A 27,935-nucleotide genomic window follows, 5' to 3' on the forward strand; every position below is an offset into this window, starting at 1 on the left:
CTGAGAAACATTTTCCTCCCCAATGAGATCTTTTTGCTCTTGATCCAACTCCAGATTCACTTCAGAGACATTAGACAGACATTCAGAAACTTCATTCACAGACACACTGCTTTCTTGGACAGACAAACAGCTATTACCCACCAGGTTAGCCTCCCCCTCTCCCTGGCCATAGCAAAATTGGTTACACACAGAAAACTGCCCAGAGTAATACCACATATCAACATAGTTATAAAGTGGATTGTTAAGAGGATACAGTTTCTGCTGTTCTTCTCTTGCTTCTTTGACTTGGAGCTGAAGTCTGGCAGTTTCTTGTTGCATCTTGTGAGTCTCCTGTTCCATCTTGTGAGTCTCCTGTTGCCTCTGTCGAGCTCTCTCCTCAGCAGCCAGTAATTCCAGACTCCCCTTACGAGCTCTGTCTTCTAATTCAGCTATTTTCTGCCTTTCCAGCAATCGCAGGTCTGCTAGTTTCTGTTCATGCTCGAATTGCAGTTTATTCGCTGCCTCTTTCATTCGAATTGCTTCTGCCATTTCTGTAGTATCAGGTAAGGGCTGTGCTCCTGCCTCCTGATCACTGGCCATTAACAGATCTCTCAGTTCTTGATTTGTAGCTTTCTTTCTAACGCTTAGTCCCTTTCCTGAACACAAATCTTCCAGGGCTTTTTTGTCAAGACCCTCATATGCCCTTTGCTCATCCATTGCAACTGCTCTTCAACCAACCAAACGCTCAATCCCAAATTTCAGATTTGGATAGCGTGGGGTTCTGACCCAAAGCTTAATTGACCTGGTTCTATGGAGTCTAGCACGACTACACCACTGTGACGATGCGGTTCTGGCGGGACCCAACTGAGAGTGCCAATTCAGGACCAATTGCTCAAACAGGGCAGTCACAGCCCAAGGCTGGGGTTTTTCCACCTCTAAGGCAAACCAAACCAGCCAGACAAAAAGGACTTCGGTTTCACCCCACTGGCTAACCACAAGTCACACAAGCAATTTCCTTAGACACTCCAGTCTCCCAGTATCACCACCAGTCCCACTCATCCTGGGGATGAATGGTTATGAAAATCAACACCCCAGTAAAAGAAAAAGGTTCTCTCGATCCCAAAGGACCAAGCCCCAGACCCAGGTCAATATACACATCAGATCTTGCCCACAAATCACGCTGTTGCCAATCCTTTAGAATCTAAAATCTAAAGGTTTATTCATAAATGGAAAAAGATAGAGATGAGAGCTAGAATTGGTTAAATGGAATCAATTACATATAGTAATGGCACAGTTCTTAGTTCAGGCTTGTAGCAGTGATGGAGTAAACTGCAGGTTCAAATCAAGTCTCTGGAGAACATCCCCCGCTGGGATGTGTCATCAGTCCCTTGTGTAGAGCTTCAGCTTGTAGCAAAGTCCCTCCAGAGGTAAGAAGCAAGATTGAAGACAAGATGGAGATGAGGCATCAGCCTTATATAGGCACTTCCAGGTGTAAGAACACTTCTTTGTTCTTACTGTGGAAAATTACAGCAAAATGGAGTTTGCAGTCACATGGGCCAGTTTCTGCACACCCTGCTGAGTCACAAGGCATATCTGCCTCCTCTCAATGGGTCAATTGTGTAGCTGATGGTCCTTAATGGGCCATCAAGCAGGCTAAGCAGAGCTAACACTCACTTGTCTGGGATCTTTCCCAGTAACACAGCACAAGTTTGAAATATAGACAGTATACAGCCAATATTCATAACTTCAACTACAAAATGGTACAGACATATGGACAACATAATCATAATCAGTGACCCATACCCTGGTCTTAGACACCTTATATGACCCCCTTTACATAGGATTTGGTGCCATTACAGGACCTTGGTTGCAAACCATGTTCTATATGGTCCCAGTTTATATCAATAACATCACATTCCCCAAGGCGCAAATTCTCCCCTGTATCTTAGATTAGGTAAACGATGCCACCAACTAGTGATTCAAACAAACATTTAGGAAGGACCACTTGGAGCCCTATCACTCCCCCTAATATCTTCCCCCCCCCCCACAGCCCTACATCCCCTTTCCTGGGGAGGTTTGAGAATAAACAAAATGAACACAGACCAACCACCTTGGGTTTTTAGGACACCAAAAAAACCCCAATCGGATTCTTAAAAAACAGAGCTTTCTTAAAAAGAAAAAAGGTATAACAAATACCTCATGTCAAATAACTATTATTGGGTTTTACTGTATCACAGAGCATCTTACTCCCAGAGCAGACATTAAGATATTCTCCTCTGGGAAAAAGGGTTTGTAAAAGAGATCCAAGACCAAGTCAGATATCCTAAACAACATATAACTGCACATATCATCTCATCACTGGGACATCAGTTATCAATTTACTGTCATTCCATTTGGAGTATTTAGATATGAAAAAAAACAGTGGAAAAAAGTGTATGATACCTCATCCCTTCAAGCCAGCTTACCATGTATTCCAAAATTCTGATCAGCTATAAACTTGAGATTCAGGGACCCTTTAAGACGGTTTCTAATTTCACTATATGTGCTTTCAAGTTTTAGGGGAATCTGTTACCCAAACTATTTAAGCCTATAAAAGCAGTGTGTGCTGTGGAAAGCATATGTTCCCCACCCCCTCCTCAACCACCCCTCTCCTCCACAAAAAAGTAAATGAGACAAGGAGGGTGAGAGAGACCAGCAGAAGTTGGCCCAATAAAAACTCTCTCTCACCTTCTGTCTCTAATATCCTGGGACCCACAGGGCTACAACAACACTGCATTTTTTTTAAAAGCAATACACATTTCCCATCTCACAGGTCTGACCAGAAGGCAGATTCACAATCACACTCTTATTTTATGTGTACTAATTTCCCCACCACAAACACAAAAATTTTAAAAAGTGCACCACCATCTTTTGAAGGAAGCAATGGACCCCATGACAACTTTTCACCTACTTTTAGGTTAGCAAAAATAGATGTTAGATCCCTAAAGTCAATACTTCTTCCTCTGAAATGGAAAACTTTACAAGCCCAAGTGAACTGCTGAGAACATTGGTGGGTCTTTTAGTGGTTCAGCGCCAATGAGACTGTAAAAGTTTACAGCTAGCGCTCTTACAGAAATCAAACCACCCTCATGGGGACTAGAAACAACTGACACCAAATGGAAGTAGAAGGGTTAGATCTCCTCTCTCCCCCGCCCTTTCCTTAAGGCAGGAGGAGGCAGTTGAGACGGGAAGCCTCCAGAACAAGACAGTCGAAAGCAAACCAGCAATTCTCCCTGTCAACCAGGACACAAGTTCTTCCCCAGAAACCTAAGGCTCACCCGGCTTTCAGGCCCATCCCGAACTGCTGGTTCTGAACGCAAAGATGCTCTCGGAGTTTGCCGTAGCCAGCGTTACACAAGAGACGCTTTGCTCTTCCACTCCTGATTCTGATGGCAAACCCGCCCCGGGGTATTTGCAAAGGCTAACGGCGATCGCCAGCCTAAGGGAGCGGAGAGGGGACCCGCCGGCTGGGGCGAGCCCTGGCCGGGTGCAGGCGGAGGGGCCCCGCAAGGGCACCCAGCGGGGAGAAGGGCGAGCGGGCAGCCGGCAGGGGGGAGGTTCGAAGGCAGCTCCCCGAGAGTAGCGGGGCAGGAGGGGTCCGGGAACGAAGAGGCAGCCCCGAGTTGCCCAGGGCGCGGGCAGGGCTCACCTCGTCACCGTGGTGCTGGCAGTACCTGGCCCGGTCGGGGAAGAAGGCGGCGAAGTTTCCGTAGGGCTCGGCGGCCGGCGAGGGGTGGGGCGCCCGGCCGAAGCGCTCGATGAAATGGTCCATGGGGCGGCTGTCGCCCACGAGCTCCGGCCAGTCCAGGCAGCTGGAGCTGGCAGCGTTGCGCCAGTTCCAGGAGCTGCAGGGGGGCTCCCCCTGCCGGCTGTGCGGCCCCCGGAGCAGCAGCGGGGCTGGGGCGGCCGCAGAGGCGGCGGCGGGGGCCGAGCCGCTGCTGGACCGGCGGTGCGGCTGCTGGCACTGGAGGGGAGCGGGGCCCCAGGCGCTGTGGTGCTGCTCGTCCGCGGCGGCCCCCACCGCGTCCTGCAGGCTGCTGAGGAGGAAGCTGGAGGAGGGCAGCGCGTCCATGCCCCAGGGCTCGGAGAGCGTCGCCTTCTGCTCGCAGAGGGAGCAACGCCGATCGGGCGCGGGGAAGGCGGCCGCGGGCAGGCGCTGCGCCTCCGGGCACTGGCAGCAGACGGGGTGCAGGCAGGGCAGGACCCGCAGGCGGCGAGTCCGGCCGTACAGCTCCTGGCACAGCGGGCAGCGCTGAAAGTCTGCCTCGGAGACGAAGCCATTTGCAAGCGGCCTGGCTGCGGGGGGCAGGCGGGCGCCTCAGCAGCAGGGACGCGTGCAGAAGCCGGGCTGCGAATCACTTGCTGGCCCCGACGATTAGTCCATGTCTGCGGGGAGCCGGATCCTCGGACCGCCCGGGGTCGTGTCCAGTTCGCTGCTGCGCAACAGACTCTGCCCGGCCGCCTCTAGTTAGCGCCCCCGCCAGGGAGCGCCCTGGCCATCCTGGAGCCAGTCCCCAGAACGAGGCTGGCTGCCGCAGAGTCTGCGTGTCCCCCCTACCCGGCTTCGACAACGTGGTGACCACGTGCCTCTTCCAGTGCGCAGCCGCCGCTCCTGCCCTCCCTCCAGTGTGCACGTAAGGAGTGGGTGCAAGGATTCTAGGATTAGGATTTAAGAGCTCGTTAAGAAGAGAAGTAAATACACCAAACTAACCTTAATGTAATATGCAGATTGCAAAAGACAGAAGAAATAAAGAAATAAAAAGTTTGTTGTTTTAACCAAACTCTCAAAAGGCAGGAAATTCCAAGAGTTAAAGTTACTGTTAGCTCAACTAGATTGCTTGTCCTCTGTAGATATGGTGTGCTTGAGACATGAAAAGATACATGATGCTTTACATATAGTAAAGGAAAGAGAAAATACCGCAGATATTTTAAAACATGAAAAGGAGGTAGGGTTAGAGTTAGAAATGAGCTACAAAGCCAGAAAGGGTCCAAATCTATAAATGAAAATGTTAGGAAAGTGCTGAAACTGTCAAAACCTGACCTAAACAGGGTATGAAACAAACAGCTAAAAGGCAAACGCTAATAAAATAAATGAGCAAAATAGGAAAGAGAAAAACAGGGTAAACAGATGGTATGTCGTTCAGCCTCCTCTTTTAGCTCTGTCCTGCAAATATTTATGCACGTTTTCCTTTTGTGCCAAGAAGTAAGCACATGTTTAAGTATTTGGAGAACAGGGGCTTTGCTCTGTATGGTCCTGGGTGCTGCAAAGAGATTTGAAAAGGAGAAGGACCTTCTCTCTTGCACAGTCTCATTGACAAGAGTGGGACTCCCTGAGAACATAGAAGTCCACACATACAGATCAGATAAGAGTGTCCACCAGCTTCCTCAGTGGATCTTGTCAGCTTCTTCATTTGGAAATAATCATCTAATCAGACGGAATTTCCAAGGTGGACTATTTCCATGTACAGCTCACACCCATGCTTTGCACATTGACACTAGTTGGCTTTTTCAGCTAACAAACTTGAACAAAGGCATTTTGCCCCTTCATCCTCCAAGTGCCTCTAACGGTCCCGGTGCTACACACACATTCTGTAAACTCCTCAACACTTACAAGGTCCACTGCATTTGTGCTAAACCTTCTAAGCCTTACAGCACAGTTTCTTCCTGTTTCAGCAACAGAGCTTGTACATTGCTGTAAACAATTAGCTATCTACAGGGTTTTTTAGGCCACGATCATCACCTGCAGAGCTGAACACCTACAATTTATTTTAAATTTAAATTCTATCTCCCCCCCAACCCTTTAAAGATCAGAGCAAGGTGCTTCTTTTGATTAAGGGTGGGTTCTTATTTTGAGTACAAAAAAATTATTGAAGTAAAGCTAAACTTAGTTTTGCATTTAACTCTAAAAGTGGTGAGATCCACACTCCAGTATTAGCTAACTGATCATTCATATACACCTCATCTATCTTTAACTGCACGATTGCATTTTTCTGCTGAGCATGCTTGCCCCCACATTTTTGAATCAGCAACCTTTTGTTACATTAAAAAACATTTCTTCCCCCAATGTGTTAAGTCATCTGCTGTTCACTAAAACCGTCATCTTGCAAAAGTGGATGTAATAGTCTAAAGGTAATGGCTGCAGCTTAAGAACTTCCACTTTCCTGGGTAGAAAGCTGGATTGGAAACATTTTTCTATTAATTTTTTCATAGAAAGATAATTAAAATTTGCTTATGCAAATTGTCCTAATTTTCAGGCCATAATCTCATTTGCTTCTGCTATCATATTATGTTCTCCCCTTACCCTTACCAAGAGCATTTTCATGAAAATTAGATCTCTGAGGAGTCATCTGCTTCTGATGCTGGTTTGGTATCTGAACTCATAATTCAGATCCAGTCCTCACAAAGCCTTACTACTGTAACTAAAGATTACTTGCTAATAAGCCTTTGCTGCACCGTACCACTGGTTTGACATCAGACATGGTGAAACTAAGAGAATTAAGCAGGAGAACATATTAACATTTAAAAACTGATGTCCCCCTTTCTCGTAGGTGTGCCTACTAATGAAGAGTGTAGAGTGAAAGAACAGATAGAATAGCATTCTTTCAGTAGAATCTTTCTTCTATGAGGCATCAGCAGATTTCTAAAGAGTTTGAATTTTCCTTGCTGAATGAGATTAAAGCATGCCCGTTAACAGTGCCTCATATGTGAACTGCTTTTACCCTTCTAATTGTGGAGGTGGTGCGTTGTGTAGCTTGGATGCCAGGACATACTACTGTGTAATCATCGGCCTGTACTTGGTATTAACATATTAGCCAGAGTTCCCATAAGCATTCCAGCAGAAACCTGCATTAGAGAAGTAATTTCTGCTCTGCTGAAGTAGCAATTTCTGTATTAATCTCTGCTGTGCTGTAATTGGTACTGCCATTGCCAGCATTTTAAAAGATCTTTTCCATAAGAATAGTCATTTAAAAAACAAAGTAAAATCCAGATCTATCCAAAGCTCTCCCAAGAACATCTCTGTTTTATTTTTTATGTCTTTAGCTCTGAAAGTGTATGGATAATGGTGTCCTTTGAAGAGTTATCTTACTCCTAGGCTGGAATTGGAACAAGATTGTATACCCTCAAAATAATAAATTGGCAAGAAATCCCTGATTGTCTTGTTGGGGTATGAGGCCCTACAGTATATTGCAAGTTACCTGAAGCATTGGAGTGTGTGGAGGGGATGTGGATGGGAAATGTAGTGCTTCTGTACAAGCTGTCCTGACCATCTTTAGTTCACAGGGACGCCTGAAGACTTTTTCTTCCAAGAATAAGATGAGAAACATATAGCTCATGAAACTGCATTCTTGAGACACTTTTGTGTTTGGCTGCAAATGTTAAGTCAGAGACTTTTGAGCACAGGTTTGTCTTAGGCTGGCGATGATCCCTGTGTCTGGAGGAGTGGATAGAACTGGATAGATCACTTTAACTCTCTTGATTTCTTGGCAGGAAGATGAAGACTGCAATGCTGAACTTACAGAAGTTGTTTGACCAGCTCATGCATCAGTCAGAATTTCTAAATGAAGGAAATGAATACCGCAACTCATGTCACAGTTAACTCATGTATGTTGTTCAGAGCAAGAATTGACAACTGCTAGCTCATTTCGACTTCAGCCCTGAGTACTAAAGAGCCCACCGATGATTTTGAAGGTAGTGGTCCTTTTCCAGGTGCATAGATTTGGGAGGAAACTTCTTTTATGTGCTCTGACTGGACACGAAGTGACTGTCTGAACTTGTGGGATGAGTGCATCATGCTGTAGCATCCTGATTTTCTTGCACACACAATTTCATAGTTGAAGTTTCTAAAGTGTAGGGGTGTGCGTGCATGCGCGTGTGTGTGCGAAGCTAATTAGTACCAAAGGAGGGGTTGAAAACCTTAGCGGGACCCAACAGTTAGCTTTCTTTGACATGGGCCCAAGGACTGGGACTAACCACTTCCATGAATAGCAGGCTGGCTGCAGGCAAAGTTCTGAAATCTTTTGCTTTACCTTTACAGGGTGGATCATGTATAAGTAATATAAGGCCCTGCCATCAATCAAAACCTAACCTCCCCTGTTGACCGCTTAAGCCCCACCCCTTTATCCCAAGTCCATCCCACTGTCACCAGAAGTCCTGCCCCATGATGGTATTACTTTTGGGGTCAAGGTGGCCCCATGACCAGAAGCAAGGTGTGTCATGTGACCCTCTAAGAACTCCTCCCACTGCCCTCTACCAAATAGGATTGGTTTTGCCCTGATAGGAAATTTTGACCAATCATGGCAAGTTCCAGGGTGGCGTAACCCATCCGGAAGTGGGCTGTATGACCCCCCTAAGAACTCCTCCCAAGGCCCTCTGCCAATCAGAGTGCAGCACCATTGCCCCATAAGTCCCAGCACTGAACAGAGGAGGCTATCTCTTACCAAGGACATGTGTTTTAGAAATCTTGGAAAGGCTGCTGAGAAGAAACATGGACTCCTTCACCACCCCTATGAGAACTTTGGACTTTGTTTTAGCCCCAAGGGTCTTTGACCATCTGCAGAGAAAGCACTACATCAGCGACAGTTCTGAGGAAGAGGAGGGAGCAACCAAGGGGAGCTCTTTGGCCCAGCCATTGATAGATATGCCAGAACCAGAACCCAAAACCCAACTGCTTGTGAGACACCCCAATGAGCATGGTGGCCTCTCTTTGTTCACCCCCTTAGAGGTGGAATGCAATTGCGGCTCAGGGAAGTCACCAGCGGACAAGATGAATGGAAAAGATGGCGCTCAGGTAAAGGAATGATTAAGAAGCAACGGTCAAGGAGGGAAGAGTAATGGAGCTAGGAACCAGAGCTTGTGTAAATTAAAAAGAAGCCATGGGTTGCTTACATTGTTTATTTTCTGAAAATCTCTCAACAGCTCGACGATGCCTTTCTAGAGGACCCAGAGGCTCTAGACAGCATTGCATCAAGCAGGGAAGATGAACTGGGCCCATCTTGTTTTTCCTCAATGCCGATACAGATTGTTGAAGAGGACTCTGAGGATGATGGCTATGAGGAGTTTAGGAGGAGGCTTGGCATAGAACTAACTGAGCCAGTGCCAAGTCGTGAGCATAAAAAAGTCATGCAGACTATTGTACGTGTTGCTGTTTATGCTGTCCTTAAACACTGCCTTAGGGAAAAGCTTCTTGAAGATTGTGAGGGCTATCAGGTATCAGAGGGGTAGCCGTGTTAGTCTGGATCTGTAAAAGCAGCAAAGAATCCTGTGGCACCTTATAGACTAACAGATATTTTGGAGCATGAGCTTTCGCGGGTGAATACCCACTTCCTCAGATGCATGTAGTGAAAATTTCCAGGGGCAGATATATATATGCTAGCAAGCAAGCTAGAGATAATGAGGTCAGTTCAATAAGGGAGGATGAGGCCCTGTTCTAGCAGTTGAGGCGTGAAAACCAAGAGAGGAGAAACTGATTCTGTAGTTGGCAAGCCATTCACAGTCTTTGTTCAATCCTGAGCTGATGGTGTCAAATTTGCAGATGAACTGAAGCTCAGCAGTTTCTCTTTGAAGTCTGGTCCTAAAGTCTTTTTGCTGCAGGATGGCCACCTTAAGGTCTGCTATAGTGTGGCCAGGGAGGTTGAAGTGCTCTCCTACAGGTTTTTGTATATTGCCATTCCTAATGTCTGATTTGTGTCCATTTATCCTTTTCCGTAGAGACTGTCCAGTTTGGCCGATGTACATAGCAGAGGGGCATTGCTGGCATATGATGGCATATATTACATTGGTGGATGTGCAGGTGAATGAACCAGTGATGGTATGACTGATCTGGTTAGGTCCTGTGATGGTGTCGCTGGTGTAGATATGTGGGCAGAGTTGGCATCGAGGTTTGTTGCATGGATTGGTTCCTGAGCTAGAGTTATTATGGTGCACTGTGCAGTTACTGGTGAGAATATGTTTCAAGTTGGCAGGTTGTCTGTGGGCAAGGACTGGCCTGCCACCCAAGGCCTGTGAAAGTGTGGGATCATTGTCCAGGATGGGTTGTAGATCCTTGATGATGCGTTGGAGGGGTTTTAGCTGGGGGCTGTATGTGAAGGCCAGTGGAGTCCTGTTGGTTTCTTTGTTGGGTTTGTCTTGCAGTAGGAGGCTTCTGGGTACACATCTGGCTCTGTTGATCTGTTTCCTTATTTCCTCATGCGTGTATTGTAGTTTTGAGAATGCTTGGTGGAGATTTTGTAGATGTTGGTCTCTGTCTGAGGGGTTAGAGCAGATGCGGTTGTACCTCAGTGCTTGGCTGTAGACAATGGATCGTGTGATGTGTCCGGGATGGAAGCTGGAGGCATGAAGGTAGGCATAGCGGTCGGTAGGTTTTCAATATAGGGTGGTGTTAATGTGACCATCACTTATTTGCACCGTGGTGTCAAGAAAGTGGACCTCCCGTGTAGATTGGTCCAGACTGAGGTTGGTGGTGGGGTGGAAGCTGTTGAAATCGTGGTGGAATTTTTCCAGTGTCTCCTTCCCATGGGTCCAGATGATGAAGATGTCATCAATGTAGCTTAGGTAGACAAGGGGCGTGAGTGGACGAGAGCTGAGTAAGCGTTGTTCCAGGTCGGCCATAAAGATATTGGCATATTGTGGGGCCATGCGGGTGCCCATAGCAGTGCCACTGATCTGGAGATATATATTGTCATCAAATTTGAAATAGTTGTGTGTAAGTATAAAGGCACAGAGCTCAGCAGCCAGTTGTGCTGTGGCATCATCAGGGATAGTGTTCCTGACAGCTTGTATTCCATCTGTGTGTGGGATGTTTGTGTAGAGAGCCTCTACGTCCATGGTGGCTAGGATGGTGTTTTCTGGGAGGTGACCAATGCATTGTAGTTTCCTCAGGAAATCAGTGGTGTCACGGAGATAGCTGGGAGTGCTGGTGGCATAGAGTCTGAATAGAGAGTCCATATATCCAGACAGTCCTTCAGTGAGAGTGCCAATGCTCAAGATGATGGGGCGTCCAGGATTTCCGGGTTTATGGATCTTGGGTAGTAGATAGAATAACCCTGATCGGGGCTCTAGGGGTATGTTGATTTCTTCTGGTGTTAGTGTAGAGAGTGTCCTGAGTAGATGCTGTAGTTACTTAGTTTATTCCTCAGTGGGATCTGAGGGAAGTGGCCTGTAGAATTTGGTATTGGAGAGTTGTCTGGCAGCCTCCTTTTGGTAGTCAGACCTGTTCATGATGACAACAGCACCTCCTTTATCAGCCTCTTTGATGATAATATCAGGGTGGTTTCTGAGGCTGTGGATGGCATTGCGTTCTGCACGACTTAGGTTGTGAGGCAAGCGATGTTGTTGTTCCACAATTACGGCCTGTGCACGCCGGCGGAAGCATTCAATGTATAGGTCCAGACTGTCATTTCGACCCTCAGGAGGAGTCCATGTGGAGTTCTTCTTCTTGTGCTGTTGGTGGGAGGGCACCTGTGTATCAGTGCACTGTTCAGTGTTGTCCTGGAAGTATTCTTTGAGTCGGAGACGGCGAAAGTAGGCTTCCAGATCGCCACAGAACTGTATCATGTTGGTGGGGGTGGCAGGGCAGAAAGAGAGTCCCCGAGATAGGACAGACTTTTCTTCTGGGCTGAGTGTGTAGTTGGATAGATTGACGATATTGCTGGGTGGGTTAGGGGTGGGGCTATGTCATAGATGCGCCAGCCCAATGGCCCCATGACTGTGTGACTTGGACTTCTGTGGATATAAACTGCAAGCTCCGGGGTCTGTGTGCTGAGCTATATTTGGAAAGCTTATTAAACACTGTTATTGCCATAGGTTATGCTATGCAATATCTGTGCCTAACCCAAGAACATGTAGCGCAAGGGGTCACCTTGATAAATGCTGTGCAATTCAGTGGAGAACCTGACTGTGTTTTAAAGAAAATAATCAAACCAGAAGATACTTGCTTACAGCGTAATATTGACCATCTAGTCTGCACAAAAAGTTACAGAACCCTGCTTAAGAAAAAGACTATTTGTAAGAAATCTAAAAGGATTAAGTTAGAAAATGGTGAGGGGACAAACATGCAATATAAAGCGTGCTAGCTGTAAATTAAAAAAAAATAGAAAATCCTATTGAAAAGGACTTTGTGACTATCTGTCTTTCTGTTAGAAGGCCTTTGGCCCTTAAGCAAGCTAGAAGTTTTAATGAAGCATCTTTGTTTGTTTTCAAGGAGCTGAATGTCTTTAAAATAAAAAATAAATAGTTTGTGAGAACCTAGCTCTTGTTGGGGTGTGTGTGTAAAAAAGACCCATTCACAGCAAAAAGCTGAAATGTATGTTGTGGGAGGGAAAAAAAATCCTAAAAAATGAGCTTACAATAAAACAAACAGGGCTTGTTCAGACATGTATTTGAGTACAATAGAGTTTACTTATCCTGTTGAACTGAATGGCACCCCACTCACTGGATAGTCAGGGTGACTGCGATTACTTACCGTTGTTGCCATAGGGTTAAATTTGATGGGGGTGCACCCATAGTAAGGTAGGGGTGTGTGTGTGTGTGTGTGTGTGTGTGTGTGTGTGTGTGTGTGTGTGTGTGGTGAGTTTTGATTAATATGAAATGAAATAAAACCTCAGAAATTCACAGATGCTATTGGACAGTTGAAATATAACCCCTGGAGTTGACAGAACTGTATTGGACAGTTTAAATATGGCCCTGGAGCTGGTTGAATGCTATGGGTCATTCTTTCTAGAAAACACTCCCACCCCAAACTTTAAGCATGTGTAAGCAGAGTCAGGATGAGCTCTACCCTGACATCCGGCGGTGAATTATGGGGAGTGTGGAAAGAATTTCAGGGAGTGTGCAAAAGAATTTCAGGTATTTGCATTGGCACACCCACCCACCTAGCATAGCCCACGGAAGCCTGGGATGGTTATTTTGACAGCTCTGGGATCCCCAATTTCTTTGTTATTGGGGCAGGAGGAATAAAGTGTTGTCACCCTGATTATGTGAATGAGGAACTATGAGACTGCTTTATGACAGAGACGACTCAACCTCAATTAAGTAGTACTTGCTAGACAAGGGGCATGGGTTCCAAAAAGCAGTGAATGGAGAGAGGTTGGGGACTGGTGTGTGTACTTGATGGTATGGGCCCCTTTTGAGGGCCTGAAACACCAATTGCACATCCTCCTCTCTTCACTGTTAAAGAGTAGAGCTAATTTTGATTCCATTAGGAATCCATCTAGAGGCGGCTGAGCTGAATTCACGTTGAATGGTGCACCAGCACTGGGGCTCCCCTACTACAAGCTAAAATCACTAAGAGCTGAGCTGAGATCACTGAGTGCTGTGTTAACTAGTGGGGGAGCCTGAAGACCTATCGCTAAGCGGAGCAGTTTGCAGCATGTTGGAGCAGCCCATGGAACAGTGAGCAGAGTGGAACGGTTTGCGGGGACAGCTGGCGTGGCTCACGGGTTGGCTGGAGAAGCGGCACAGCTGGTGTAGTGGAGCTGGTTGTGGCGAAGGCTGCAGCAGAATTCCACAGAGAAATGGAGCAGTTGGCCCTGACCCTTAACACCCTGTGTGGGTCCTCCCCCATTTCCACCCAGGCTGGGGGGGTAAAACTGCAGATAAACTTTTGAACTCTGGGGTGACACTGACCAGAGACTTTCGGGTTGTTGGACTTTGGGGTGATTGGACTTAAGACCCTAAGGGGGAAAGGACATTGCCAAAAGTACTTGGAGGTGGGTTTTTGCTTATGGTTTGTGTTATAATCCTGTTTGTGGTGTTTCTCCAATGTGATGCTGCACTGTTTCCCTCCTTTATTAAAAGGATTTTGCTACACTCAGACTCTGTGCTTGCGAGAGGGGGAGTATTGCCTCCTAGAGGTTCCCGGGGAGGTGGTATGTAAGTGTCCCAGGTCACTGGGTGGGGGCTCGAGCCGGTTATACATTGTGTTATTGAAACGGAACCCCTGGATACTGAACCCGGTCCTTGTTGCTGCCAACTCAGAGGGGCAGAAGGGTTACACGTGAAAGAAACATGTTTAAAAAAAAACAAGCCCCAAGACATTAATTGATATCTGCAAAGGGGGCCCCCCACTTGGAAATGGGTACTGTTTAATACTGTAAGAAGGCCCTGCAGAAAAATGTATATTAACTTACAGAAAGAAAAAAAAAGCCCTGTTGTGCAGACAACTTGGTTCCCCCACCCCAGATCACAAAAGGGTATGCTATGGGGGTCGTGCCTAGAGTCCTTAAGGATCTATTACTTCAGAGCTGCAGTGATTAAATTAACCTGCTAGCTGCTATGTTGAAACAATGGGCTAAGATGGTATAAAAACCTCAGGTATACTGGAGACTGTCATTTTCAACAGAAACTTTCTTGAATGGCTGCTGCTGGACTGCAAGAGATGGTATATACACTGTTTCTAACTCTGAAAATATATATTATATATTGCCACTCTTTGCCCATGCTGTCTTAGTAAAATAATGGCGCCTATCTTAACTGCAGTGTGATCTGCTTAGCATGGAACCAGTAACTTTAAGCTGCAGTTTACCACCAGGCCAAGGTAAAAACCATTTTAACTATAGTTGTGATTAATACTGTTTTAAAAAACTTGGACCCCTCACCCTCTCCAGCACCCCAACGCCCTGCCCCAGCCCGGTGAAAGTGAGTGAGGGTGGGGGAGAGGGAGGGGGGATGGAGTGAGTGGGGCAGGGTCTTGGGGAAGGGGCGGGGCCTCAGGGAAGGGGCAGAGTAGGTCCTGGATTGCTCTTAGATTCAAAAAGTGATCTTGGACGTAAAAAGGTTGGAGACCACTGAGCTAGCCTCTAGGCTCTTCTGCAGACTCTTTCTCTTCAGCTGATTTGCCAACAGGTCAGCTGATCTGTTATCTTTACTTGAAGGCAATCATTAATGGAAGGTTTCTTCCTGCATAAAGGGACAGATGCTGTATTTCTTCTGCTTCCATTCTTCACTGTTGTTAAGACTAAGCATCCTCTTCCCAGAGTTTATCCAGTTGGCGAAGAACTTTGAAGAGTTCCGAAAGAAGTGGCAGAAGGCAGATCATGAGCTGGCCAGGTACAAGGATCTTCTGATGAAAGCAGAAACTGAACGTAGTGCACTGGATGTGAAGCTGAAACATGCTCGAAGTCAGGTGGATGTGGAGATCAAGCGAAGACAGCCAGCTGAAGCAGACTGTGAGAAGCTGGTGGGTATCATGCTACCTGTGATGTGACTCCTGTATGAAACAGGCTTTGCTCTAATTCCTTACAGATTCACCTAAATGAGTGTTTCCAGGCTATAGATACATCCACTCAGATAAGGATTTGGAAAGTTACAAAAAGGACTTTTATGTACCTAAATGTGTTGGCACAAAAATATTAATTCCTGTAGTATAGTTAATAGCTATACATGTCTCCCACAGTACCATCACCTTCAAATATAACAACATGTAAGACTCCACTGATTTTAATGACACTGGGCAATAGGAAATGGCACATGAGGCACTTTCATCTGATTACAATATTAGGAATGTTCAGTGTGGTTCTATGACTGCTTGAGTTCATGGATTTGCAGAGAACCACGTGACTTCTTGCATCACTCCAGCCTTGTGAGACATCCACAAATTCCAGGAAATTCTATTGGAAATCTTTGACTTTCTGTGAGGTCGTTTGCTGCAGTGACTATCCAGCTCTTTAGGGTTTAGTAACTACAGACATTTATAACCATGCAGGTAGGAATTGAAGCATATTGGCAAGACTAGTATGGAGTTTAATTCACCCTAATATATTGTTTGGAAGATTCCATATGGGCTTCCTTAGCAGACTGGAATTGTTCGACACTATGCCATCCTTTTGTGCATTTCTCAGCAGTCTAAAAAGGATTTATGGAAGACAATGACTGGCACCTAATAAGACATCAATAAATTGTTTTCTACTGCAAGGGAGTATAGCCTTCATTTGAATAGTGGTTTAATTCAGAAGAATCTCACTGCTGTTACTTTAAATTGAGTTTGTTACCTGTTGGAAGCTGGGACACCAGTTTCTGCTTTATGGGATTTTAATATGCTGTTGGAGTAGCAAACTTCCTCAAAGCCTACCTGCATTAGCTGTATTAAATGTCTTATGGTCTGCCTGTCTCCCATCAATCTGAAGTGAAGCTTTCTTTCCTACTTACTACTGATGTTTTCCACTTTACAGGAGCGGCAGATCCAACTGATTCGAGAGCTACTGATGTGTGATGCATCTGGCAGTATTCAGCTAAGTGAAGAACAGAAATCTGCCCTGGCCTTCCTTAACAGGCCTCAACTTTCCACGGGGGTTCTGGAAGCAGAAGGTAGGGAAGGTAGCATCCTGACCATCAGGGAAACAACTGATTAGCACAAATACTTAAACTCTTGGATATCTAGTCCTTAGATTTACAGTAATCTTAGACTATGGTAGGGGTTTTTGACTTTTCCTTTGCAATACCCCCAATATCCATCCCATACCCACTCCAGGGGTAGTCATGTTTTGGGGAATAACTCAGGACAAATATTTCCCACCTAAATAAGGACAAATCACTGCAGATAAAAAGGTTGGGGAAATCTGCCACATTGGAGAGATTGTAAAATGAGACTTGAGAAGTATGGAGAGACCAGGGCAAAATCAGAGATTAGAGAGCTGATCATTCGGGGGGAATCTCCCTGGATTTTATAGGCATGTATGATAATGAGAGAAAAGAGGAAAAACATGAGAGACTTTGTATGTGGGAGGAAGTGGCACAAACAGGAAAGAATGCAGTGAACTCACCTTCCCCACAGCCATGGGTGGCAGGTTTGTATAATTTTTGGTGATGCCCAAGTGGATCCATCCCATCCATAGGATAGACCGGGGCAACTGCCCCAGGCCCTGTGCTTTGGGGAGCCCTGTGCTTCAGGGGGACATGGGGTCTAGGGTGGTCTGAGGGATTAGCGGGGTGCCTGGTGCCAACAGCAGCGAGCAACCCTGCTCCGCCCTGCCTCTTCCCACCTGCCCCTACTCCACTTCTTCCCCGAAGCCCCTGCCCCTGAGAAATACCGGGAGCTGGTGAGGTGGAGCAGAGTGGGCTGGGGCCAGGTTGCTTTCTGCTGCCAGTGCCAGGCCCCCTGCTAACTCCCCAGGCCGCCCTGGACCCTGTGACCGCCTAAAGCACAAGGCAGGGGTAGGCACCACATCATGTGACGAACACTTGACAAAATTACCGGACTTAGTGACGGACAATGGGGGCAGGTGGGTATTACGTCATTCAATCATTCAACCCATAAAATAGCACACATTTTGCCACACTGAAAAAAAACCAAAACAAAACCAGTAACCTAGCTAATAATAATAACAATAAATTCAACTCATGTCACGACAGGATTCTTTGCTGCTTTGTGTGTATACTGTATATGAGATTATATGAGAAATGAAACTGAGCTTGCTTTGGGATTTTACAAGGCACTTATATCATTTAAACACATTTGGTACCTTGAGTAGTGATAACACTTCTTGCAAATCACATAACTAGGGAACCCAGGGTCCCCTTCCCTCACCCCATTGCCAAGGCCCAGGGGTTATTGCTGGCTGCCCTAGGGCTGCAGAAAACCCTATGGGCAAAACATATTAAAAGAAGAGGATCAACTTATACAGAGGGCTGAAGGGGACTCCCATAGTGCATTAATTAACACTTAATAAATACATCAAAATTAAATACATTACAGAGATAAGAACCTGTCATGACAGACTTTACTTCATGAGAAGCTCCAGAGAAAGAAGACACAAAGGGAGTAATGGGAGGAGGAATCCTAGGGAGAACAAAGGGGCTGGTAGAGGGAGCAGACAGAGAACAAAGGTAGAGGCAGAGTCACTGCAGGGTTGAACCGGTCTTCTGCCTCTCCCCTGTGGGTGGAAACACTGATCACTATCGCTATAGGAGGGACAAGTGGAATGGAATGCCCAGAAGAATGAATGACTTGAGGACAATTTCTGGAGGGACCCATACCCTTGCAGAGCTTTTCTGGCTCTGACATTTACATTTCTACACTGGGTGGTTTGGCGGACAGAACTAAAAATCTGCACATCTTCCATGTGTTTTTGGACCAATGGGAAAAACCAGGTACAATTCAAATGACTTTTACAATTGCCTATGAAACAGAATTAACAAAATAAATGACCTTATGAACAACCAAAACATATACTTCTCAGGTGAAAAAACTATAAATGGACTTCATGGCAAATGTTTTCTTACAGGAAAAGCCACAAACTGTTTGGAAAGGAAGAGTAGACTGAATTACTCACCTCAGTGAAATTAATTACCCAGAGAATTGCTGGGCCTGCGATGATGATGGTCAGGGCTTGCTCCCCTGTGGCTCCCCCTCCCCATTTTGTGGTAACACGGCCAGGCAGGTCTGCATCTGCAAGCAGGGACCCTGCCTCAGGTGCAGCTCCCATTGGCCACGCTGGCCAATAGACTGGGACCTTCCCGGCCAAAGGGCTGGTGGGGAGGCAAAGGGGGAGATTGTGTAGGGAGCTCTGGAGCAGGGGAGGCAGTGTGGGAGGGGAGTTGTTTGGCACAAGGAGGGAGCTCTCCGGAGGGGATGACAGGGGCCATTGGGGATCTCTTGGTGGGGCAGAAGGTTGTGTGGGTCTCTGTGGGGTTGGGGGGAGGGATGGACAGAGCCAGCCGCAGCCCGGGTCTGCTCTGCGAGGGGGGAGTGTTTCTGTAGCCCCCTCAGGAAGCCCTCTCTGTCCTGTGTATTTTATGCCAGCCCCGGGGTGCCCATCCCTGCTCCTTTCCCCCACCCCTGGCTTACCGGCTGTGACTGTGTCTCCATCTGACAAGGACAGACTCCTGAGTCTCTCTCTGCCTGCGGCTCCCTCCCACTCCCTGCTGTGGAGGCGCAGCCAGGCAGCTCTGGCTTCTGCCCCTGCCGTTCCCATTGCCAATGGGCTGGGAGCCAGCTCAGCGCTGAGCTGCCCGGGCTGTTTTCCTAAGTCGCTGTGCGGGGGAAGCAGCAAGTTCCTACCACATGAGTATCATGAGAGGCCCACTTGTCACAGGAGAGATTGGGGCATGATTTCCTGCTGGGAAAGCTGCAATTTTGACCCTAAGGATATGTATACAATGCAATTAAAATATGTGGCTGGCCCAGGCCAGCTGACCTGGAGTTGCAGGGCTTGTCTGGAATGAGACTGAACAGCTGCAATATTTAAATCAATGGTATTCTTTTATTGTTTAATAGTGTGATTAAAAATGCGATTAATCATCTTTTTTAAATTTCACAATTAAGTGTGTTTAATTTTTTTTCATTGCTTCACAGCCCTAGTTTTTAATATCAGAATAGTGAACTCAAGCTAGCTAGCTCCCTGGAAAATCCTAGTGGAGTCAAGGTCCAGGTAAATTTAACCTCCATGTACCCAGTTGAAGTCACTCCTAGTTCCCTCACCTGCGGCTCATGGACATTCCTATAGGAGGGACACACACTGCCATGACATAGCACAAAGGAGTTGATGAAAAAGAGTGTGGGACTCCTCCCAAACAAAGGTGATCTGCAAAAGGAAAAAGTAGACAACTCAGGTGGAGGAGCTGAGAGACCATAGTGACACAAATGCTGCCTTAAAGTACAGTATGTGGGAATTAGAAAAGGAAAGCAAAATTTTTTTTTAGCCCTAGACAAGGTTTTTATGGTCTTTAACGCCCCTTGCAGCTTCTCGGATGACAAATAAGGGCTGAGCTCTGACAGAAGAATTGCCCACACTCTCAACATCCGGAGGGTTTCTCCCCTGATGTGGATGCTCTCATGTCCAAAAAGGTGTGAGTTCCTACTGATGCTTTTCCCACACTCAACACACGTGCTATTTCTCTCTCCCATGAGGATTCTCTGCTGGGCTGTGGTTTCCCTGAGAGGTTTGTGAGTTCCCTGATAATAAACAGATTGACCAACTTTCGGTTTTGGCTGGTTTCCCTGCCACCTCTCTGGAATGTGCTGACTCTCATGGGCTTTTCCCTGATCACAATTCCTGAACACACTCCCTTTGCATCTTTGCAATAATGTGCCATGTGCTTCCACTTCCTCCTCATCTTCCTCCTGAGGATTCTGCTCCATGGTCTCACTCCCTAGCCCAGCACCTGCTGGGACAGAGAAAGAAAAACATCAGGAACAGAAAAGGGGAGAACAAGCTGGAAGGACACCTGGAGATTCCCACTCACATACTCAGGGAGAAAGGAATGCAGAGAGGGAGCTACTGCAGCTCGTCAGAACGAAGAGGAAGTAGGGCTGTCAAATAATTGCATTTAAGTCAAGTGATTAATCATGACTTTTTTTCAGTCTAGTTAATTTGTTTTGAGTTAATGGCAGTTTTAATCCCATGGTTAAACACTCAAAACCAAAATAATGTAAAACCTTAGACCCTACAAGTCCACTCAGTCCTACTTCTTGTTCAGCCAACCACTAAGATAAACAAGTTTGTTTCACTTATAGGAAATGTATTATTTACAGTGTCACCTGACATTGGGAATAGGTATTCACAGGGCAGTTTTGTAACTGGTGTTGCAAGGTGTGTCAGATTGTCGTGCCCAGAGTGCAGACTGGTAGCCATAGGAATCGCTTTGCCCCCGTAACCATTAAGCTGGGCAGGTCTCGCTCACACTGCTCTGCTGGTGATTCAGCCAGACTCTCCAGGCCCTGTCATCACCCAACATGACAGCAGGTGGCGCCACACACATGCCTGAGCTACCTCAAGGCTCATCCAGAAGTTCACTCCTCTGATGGGTAGAAACCTTTGTCTAATTTCAGCCTAAACGTGTTGATGACCAGTTTCTATGCTTTTGTTCTTGTGCCAGCATTGGCCTCTAGCTTAAATAACTCCTCTCCCTCCCTGGCATGTATCCCTCTAACCATGTATTTATAGAAAGCCATCCTATCCCCCCGACCCTTCATTTGGCTAGGCTAAACAGGAGAGGAGACTCAAAGAGTTTGGCTTAGGTAGGTCTTCCATTCTTCTGACCAGCCTACTAGCCCTTCTCTGCACCTATTCCAGTTTTATTTCATCTTAAATGTGGGAGACGAGAACTGCACACAGTATTCCAGATGAGGTCTCACTAGTGCCTTCTAGAACGGTAATAACATTTCCCTGTCTCTCATGGAAATACCTTGCCTGATGCATAGAGCCTTGCACGGATACAAAAATGTGGATCCGCATCCACCAGAATCAATGTGCAGCCGACCTGCCATCCGCTGGCCGTCTTATGTGTATCTGCACCTGCAGCACCAAGCTGTGTCTCCAGGGCAAGGGCTAGCGACAGAGGGGAAGTGGAGATGAGCAAGCAGGGGTTAAAATCAAGTCTAGAACAGCTTCCCCCCGGTACCTTTTTCAACCTTCTGGAATAAGGAGTTGTCTGCAATGTAGTAGACTCCTAGCATGACATCACCCTTGTTTTTTATCCCTTTTAGCATAACCCAGAGACTCTCAACACTTCTGTCTCCTATGTCCATCTCCACCCCAGTCCAAGTGTGTCCATTTTTAGTATATAAGGCAACACCTCCTCCCTTTTTCTCCTGTCTATCCTTCCTGAGCAAGCTGTTTAAATAACCTCCAGAGCCCCGCTGCTGCTACCCCAGGGCTCCGGCAGCAAGGATCTGGTGGCAATTTAAAAGGCTTGGTGCTCCAGCCAATTCTGGGAGCCCCAGGCCCTTTAAATTGCCTCCTAAGGAAGCCAGGCCACCCTGGTACCATGCACTGGCTCTTCCCGGTACGCTGTACTGGGGCGCACCAGCTTCCTTTCACCTCTGTCTCTCACATAAAATCAAGAGCATTAGTGCAGTCCCTAGTAAGTTACATGGACAATCTGACACTTCACCCTTTTCAGTGTGGAAACTCTGCTTGGGGGAGAGTGATTGTTTTTTGGAGGGTGTGATGGAGTAGGGGCTGTCTGTGTGGGGAATGGGAGAGCAGGGGAGGACTTTAGGGGATGGACGATACCGGAGCCTGTAACCTGAGCTAGGTAAGGGAGGGGAAAGGTCAACACCTTGGCCCGGGAAGAAGGACAAAGGAAGGGAGTGGCAGGAGGGAAGCAGTTTTGAGTTTGGGCTTGGGGCTGTGTGGGCGGAATTCAGGGTATCCTAGCTAGGATCCAAGCACCCTGAAAGCCCAGAAGGACTCGATGGAGGGGTCCTGACTGTGCCTGCAAGCTCTGCTGTAACCTGTGTTCCTGTTGTCCAATAAACCTTCTGTTTTACTGGCTGGCTAAAAGTCACTGTGGGTCCCAGGAAGAGGGGTGCAGGGCCCGACTCCCCCACACTCCGTGACAGAGGGGTTTTTATAGATGCTATTAGTTGACTTCATTAGTTACTGGTTTGGGGTGTCTGCTTTGAGTGTCATTCCTTTGGAAACAGGTTTCAGAGTGGTAGCCATGTTAGTCTGTATCCGCAAAAAGAACAAGGAGTACTTGTGGCACCTGAAAGACTAACACATTTATTTCTTCCGACTGTATGTTCCACTCTATACATCTGATGAAGTGGGTTCTAGCCCATGAAAGCTTATGGCTTATGGCCAGATAAATGTGTTAGTCTCTCAGGTGCCACAAGCAGTAGCATAGCTAGGGGGAGCAGGGAGAGCAGCCGCTTCTCCTGAGCACATTTTCCAAAAGTGGCACCTTTCAGGGAAGACACCACCGGGCTCTGGACTCGGAGTCCAGAGACAGGTTTTGCATGCTGCCACAGGCTGGCTCTGGGTTCCACAACACCTTCCTGCATCCCCAGCCCTGCTTGCTCACTCTGGGGCTGCAGGCCGCGTCGGCTGGTTGCCTGGCTCCCTGGGGCTGAGGAGGCTCCCGCCCGCCCACAGCTGCCTGGCTCGTTAAGCCAAGCCCCACTTGGCACATGCCACCCAGGTTGGGGTGGGCTCTGCTGGGAGGAGAAGAGGTGGCAGCGCAGCCCCCCAGTCCACCGGGGGACTGAGGAGCAGCAGCCCTGTTGGCTTCCGGCAAGCCCATGCAGAACGAGGCGGCTGCGTAGCGGGGAAGGCAAACTCCTCTTGAGCTGCCAGTCTCGCTAATATATCACCCCATCTAGCGCTCACTCAGCCTAATCTAGTTGGAAGAACCTCCTGCAAACTCCCCATAGACATGAGCTGTCGCTAAGGCGCCCTGGAATACTAGCTGCGCGGTTCTTAAAGCCACAGCGCTCTCCGTCTGCCCCGGGATCCCGGCGGAGGGTCTCTCCACTGTTAGGACCCTCGTTGGCCTCTTGTCCTCTCTGCTCCTCTTGCTGGAGGAAGAAATGTCTTTTTGTACCAGCGCTGGCTCTTACCATCACAGTCCTAAACCAGTCAGTGCCCTCACCCCCCAAACTTTCCCCCAAACCCAGTGATTTATTCCATGCACAGTATTAGCTCTTTGACCAGCTACGCTATCCGTTAAGCCCCAAATATTTAAAAAAACATATTTCAGAGACTAATCTAAATAGATCAAATTCTTTCCGGTCTTCTGCAAAGCAGATCTATGCATCTATTCCCCTCCTCTCCCCAGGGCTGGCGCAGAATAGCATTTTGCACAGGAATGATTACTTCTGCTGAGTACACTCACTGTACTAAAAGCACAAGGAAGACGCTGCGCCTTTCAACTTGCTTATCTATTGGGAGATATAAACATGTGTTCCCATTTCGCTGAGATCCTACACTTTTAAGCCTGTGGACAAGCAGTTTTAGTGTTGACATTTCTGAAGCATGTTTTAAGGGGGGAAATCTGCTTCGGGGTGTAGTTCCTAGGAAGTCAAAGAATATTTGGTAACAAAAATGAAACCTTTCTTGTATGCTCCTCTGCCATGCTGCAAGAGGCAGCCCACCTCCCTGGCTCACCATGGCCTGTGTTATCACAAAGGTTTGAGATTGAGAGAGGTGGCCTTGATTTGAGTTCATCGGGCAGCAGAGCTCAGGAACAGCAGATAAATATTGGGCACCCAGTGACTTTTGTTGTTGTTTTTCCCTCCACGTGTCTGAGTGGAAATAATCAAGGGCTGATTTCTCTTCTGATTTACACACCTGGACTTGGGGCTTGTCAGGTAGAGCAGGCTGCAGCCCAGATCTGTTCCTTACTAGCTGGTGCGGAACAAACACAGCACAAGGTTTCCACACCCAGGTCATTCCCAGCCTCCCGGGTCAGGCTGGGGTGCTGGGAAAGGAGGCGAGGAGCGAATTCTGGAATCCGGGGTGGTGGGGAATTTTCTACGGCCCTGTGGTTTAAAAGCTAGAGATATGAAGCGATTCCCTTTGCTTTGGGGTTTATAACATCGACTCGTAGTAGCCTGGCACCCATTTTTTAGCAGTCCTCATTAAAGCACTGCACGATGCGTTTGGCTGGAAACAGGCAGGTCTCAAGTTCTCTGGCTCTGCCTGTTGGTCCTAATAACTCTGGCAGGAGGGTGTGGTGTCACTTTAGTCAGTAAATAACGAGTTGTTTACAGATCTAGTAAACAATCCAATCCTCCTGAACTTCCCCCCTACAGAGGCCTTCTTGTTAGGAGCCTCTGCTAAAGCTAGTAAAACAGCCCCACTCTCTCTGGGTTGGCACAAACCAGTCCCATTGGGGTCTCTCTCTGTCCTTTTCTTGCTGTTTCTTAAAAGAAGAACAACTGATCCCCCCGCCCCATGCTTGGTGGATGAACCTTCCATCTAAGGCATCTAGAGGGACTCAGTACTCAGTGTTTCAAAAATGTTGGACTGCCAACCCGTGTCGTAGAGATGTCTTTTGTTTAAAATCCCCATGAATAAAGCTACTTTAAGGGAAATTACTGCTTCGTCCAACCCCCAAGAGCTATGAGAACTTTGCTCACCAATTGTCATAAAACTTGTATTTGTCATGTGTTTTTGGTGGCTTTAATATTACGATCTATTATAAATAAAGTGCATTTCACTGATTGATTTTAAAATAAAATTAGTAACTGCAAAAAATGGTCAGTATTTTTTTTAAACCTGGGACAATTATGAACTACTGTATTCTGTCATTTACTTTCTAGAATCTCTAAAGTATATCCAAGTATAATCTAAAGTTCTCCTGTGAAATTCAGGCTGTGCAAACCCTTCCATGGCTGGATCATTCTTGTATTTTTATTTGAAGTACAGATAAATATGTATAACAAATTTAAAAGTATGTAATTAGTAATTTGATATGTCGGGTGGCGCCTTATTTATGTGTTCGTTCCCCCGGATGTTAGAACCTGGCTACGCCACTGGCCACAAGTACTTCTCATTCCCATGGAAGAAATTCTGTATGCTCGGACCCTGGTTGTTTTCTAAGATTGAAATTAGGTTTTATTTGGCACTGGGTGCAGATTGCTTAACTTGCTTAGTTTCCTGTTTGTCCCGCATTGGTCATTTTGTTGCAGTAAACCTTCATGAATTATTAAACATATAGGAAATAATCACAACAAACAATCCTGAAATAGACTCATTTTTATACTTCTATTCTTCAAATAATCGAAGAACTTCCAGGCACCTAAACGGCCTCTGGATTCCTGCTGAAAGTTGCCCCCTCCCCATTGAAATCTGAAAGGGCACTGCTGCTTTAACAATCCTATACAATTATATAACAGGGTTATCATTATTTATTGTATTTGCTAGTATAGTTCAAAAACATGATGGAAAAGTTTCTGATTTCTATTAAATTCTATGACATTGTCACAAGGAGAGAGAATTGCCATGCATAACCATGTAGCTGACCTGGTTTTGGATTTGCCTATCTGAATGTACTGTGCTCATCATCGGGATAACGGAGTGCCTTACACGTTTTGAAATTTGTATTACCATTTTCCTTCTGTAATCCCACTTGCATGAGCAAAATAGGAATTTTTTTTTTAAGGTTGGGCAAATCAAGGTGGATTTCCACCATAATTCCAAGAAGCACATATTCAACCTGGGAGTTGTGGTTTTGATGCAATCCAGGATTGGGCCCCAAACTACCCAGGTCCTAGAACCGTTTGAAACAGCTCAGGCTTCGTTATGCTAACAGAAATGTTTCCTCTCCAATTTCACTTTAAAATAAATACAGACAAACACTGGCATTGCGCAGAGGCCAGAGGGGGGAAGTTTCAGGGCTCCTCAATGCAAAGTTGCAAACAACTGAAAAGGGGGATGAGATGGAAACATTGGTTGGATTTGAATTATAGGGGGCACAGCAGGTGCCCCTCAGCTTTGTGACCCACTCTCCCCTGGTGCAAATAGTTTAATCCTCCATCACCCCCTCGGCCCCTCCTTCCCACGCAGATGGCTTAACTCTCTCAACTGGCCTAACCCAACCCTCTCCATAGTTTAATCCCACTCCTGACACCTCCCTGGTGCACGTGGGTTAAGCCTCTGCTCACAGTGCAGCTAGGGCCTCGCGTGCTTCCCTTGCAGCACTGGGCGAGGGGGCTGTTGTCTCTCCCCCATGCTGGGCTGTGCGGTGGGAAGAGCGCTCCGGCCCTTGTCCGTGCAGCGTTTACACGTGACAGCCCAGCAGGAAGTCGGGCTGAACCGAGGTGGGTCCTGCGGCCGCCTGGCCGGGGGGGGTGGCGTGTGGCCCGGAGCTCCTCCCCGTGGCAGGTCCTGGCGCCGCTTGGCATCGCTGGACCCAGAGGGACTGGGAGCAGCGCCAAGGCAGCGATGTCCGACCCCGGGAGGTACAGCTTCCCCGGCCGGGAGCCCGGACACATGTGCTGCGCACCCTGGCCCGTGCCAGCCTTGCTGTGGGGAGAGGGGGCAGCGGCACCGGCCATTCCGCTGGCGCTTGAGAAGCGTCTGGACAAGAGGCTGTTCCAGACCCACCCAACCACCTTGCTGGGCTTCTGCCTGCGGGTCCTGGATGCGTCTGAGACCCCTGCCCCCGCTGCCGGCATTAGCTTCCCTGCTGTGCCAGGCCACGGGGGCTGCTTCACACCCTGCCCCTCCGTCCCCGCGGGGTGCGAGGCCTCCACCGCATCACAGGAGAAGCTTCTTGGGCCTAAGTGCGTGGCTGTCACGTGGGAAACTACTGTGCCTCCACCAGACCAGTATGAGCTGTGTGACCCCACTGGTGGGGTGGGGGGTTCCCAGGGCCGGCCTTCCCCGTAGGCAGCTGCTCCAGCCCCTGCTCCAGCTCTTCCCCAGTGCCCCCACTCCTCTGAAGACTGCAGCCAGGCCTGACCCTGCACCCATCGCATGGGCAGTGGAGCGACCCACTCCCGTGGCTCCCAGCCCCGCCACCCACGAGTGCTGGGGGGTTCCCCCTGAGCCGGGAGCAGAGCGGGCTGGGGCCCCAGGCCTCCAGGGGGAATGAGGGCTGGCTAATTCCTGCGGGAAGTGGAGTGACTTGGCCCCAGCCTGCTCTGCTCCCCTGGCTCCCAGCTGTGCCCCCTACGAGTGCTGGGGGAGGTTCCCCCCAAGCTGGGGAGCAGAGCAAGCTGGGGTCCCAGGCCTCTGAGGGGGCTGGGGGCTGGCTAATTCCTGCGGGAAGTGGAGTGACCCGGCCCCAGCCTGCTCCACTCCCCTGGCTCCCAGGCTTGGGGGGAGTGGGGAATCACTCCCCAGGACTTGCCAACCCTCGCCCCCCTCCCCGCGCCAAAATAGCTAGGGACGGCCCTGGGTTTCCCTATTGTGCCCTGGAGAACCGGGAAACTGTTCTTGGCCCACAGCATGTGGAACTTCCAACCACTGGACAGGCACCACACCATTCTTTCACAACTTTGAGCATAGTCAAAGACACAATTTCAGATGTGCATTCTGTTTTAATCACTGTGGCCGCAAGTAGGATGACTTCTTCCTCCCACCTGGTTTTTTTTTGGGGGGGAGGTTGTTTTGATTTGTAAGTGATCCCTTTATTTGCTTTTAGGTTTATATTTTAGTTTTCACCTTTTGTTTGCAGGCTGGGAAGTTCTTTTTAAGGTGACTTGTTCAAGGACAGCTGGGATCGACAGCGGGGTTGTCTGATGATGAAGT

The 27,935-nt window shown here is 47.7% G+C and overlaps 1 pseudogene; it reads right to left on the bottom strand.

Moving 5' to 3' along the window:
• LOC127033532 (E3 ubiquitin-protein ligase TRIM71-like) overlaps positions 1–5,429 on the bottom strand; it is a 37,804-nt pseudogene extending 32,375 nt beyond the window's left edge.
• Between the last annotated feature and the right edge of the window lie 22,506 nt (positions 5,430–27,935).

Source organism: Gopherus flavomarginatus, chromosome 13, assembly GCF_025201925.1.
Source record: "Gopherus flavomarginatus isolate rGopFla2 chromosome 13, rGopFla2.mat.asm, whole genome shotgun sequence".
Taxonomy (NCBI): domain Eukaryota; kingdom Metazoa; phylum Chordata; order Testudines; family Testudinidae; genus Gopherus; species Gopherus flavomarginatus.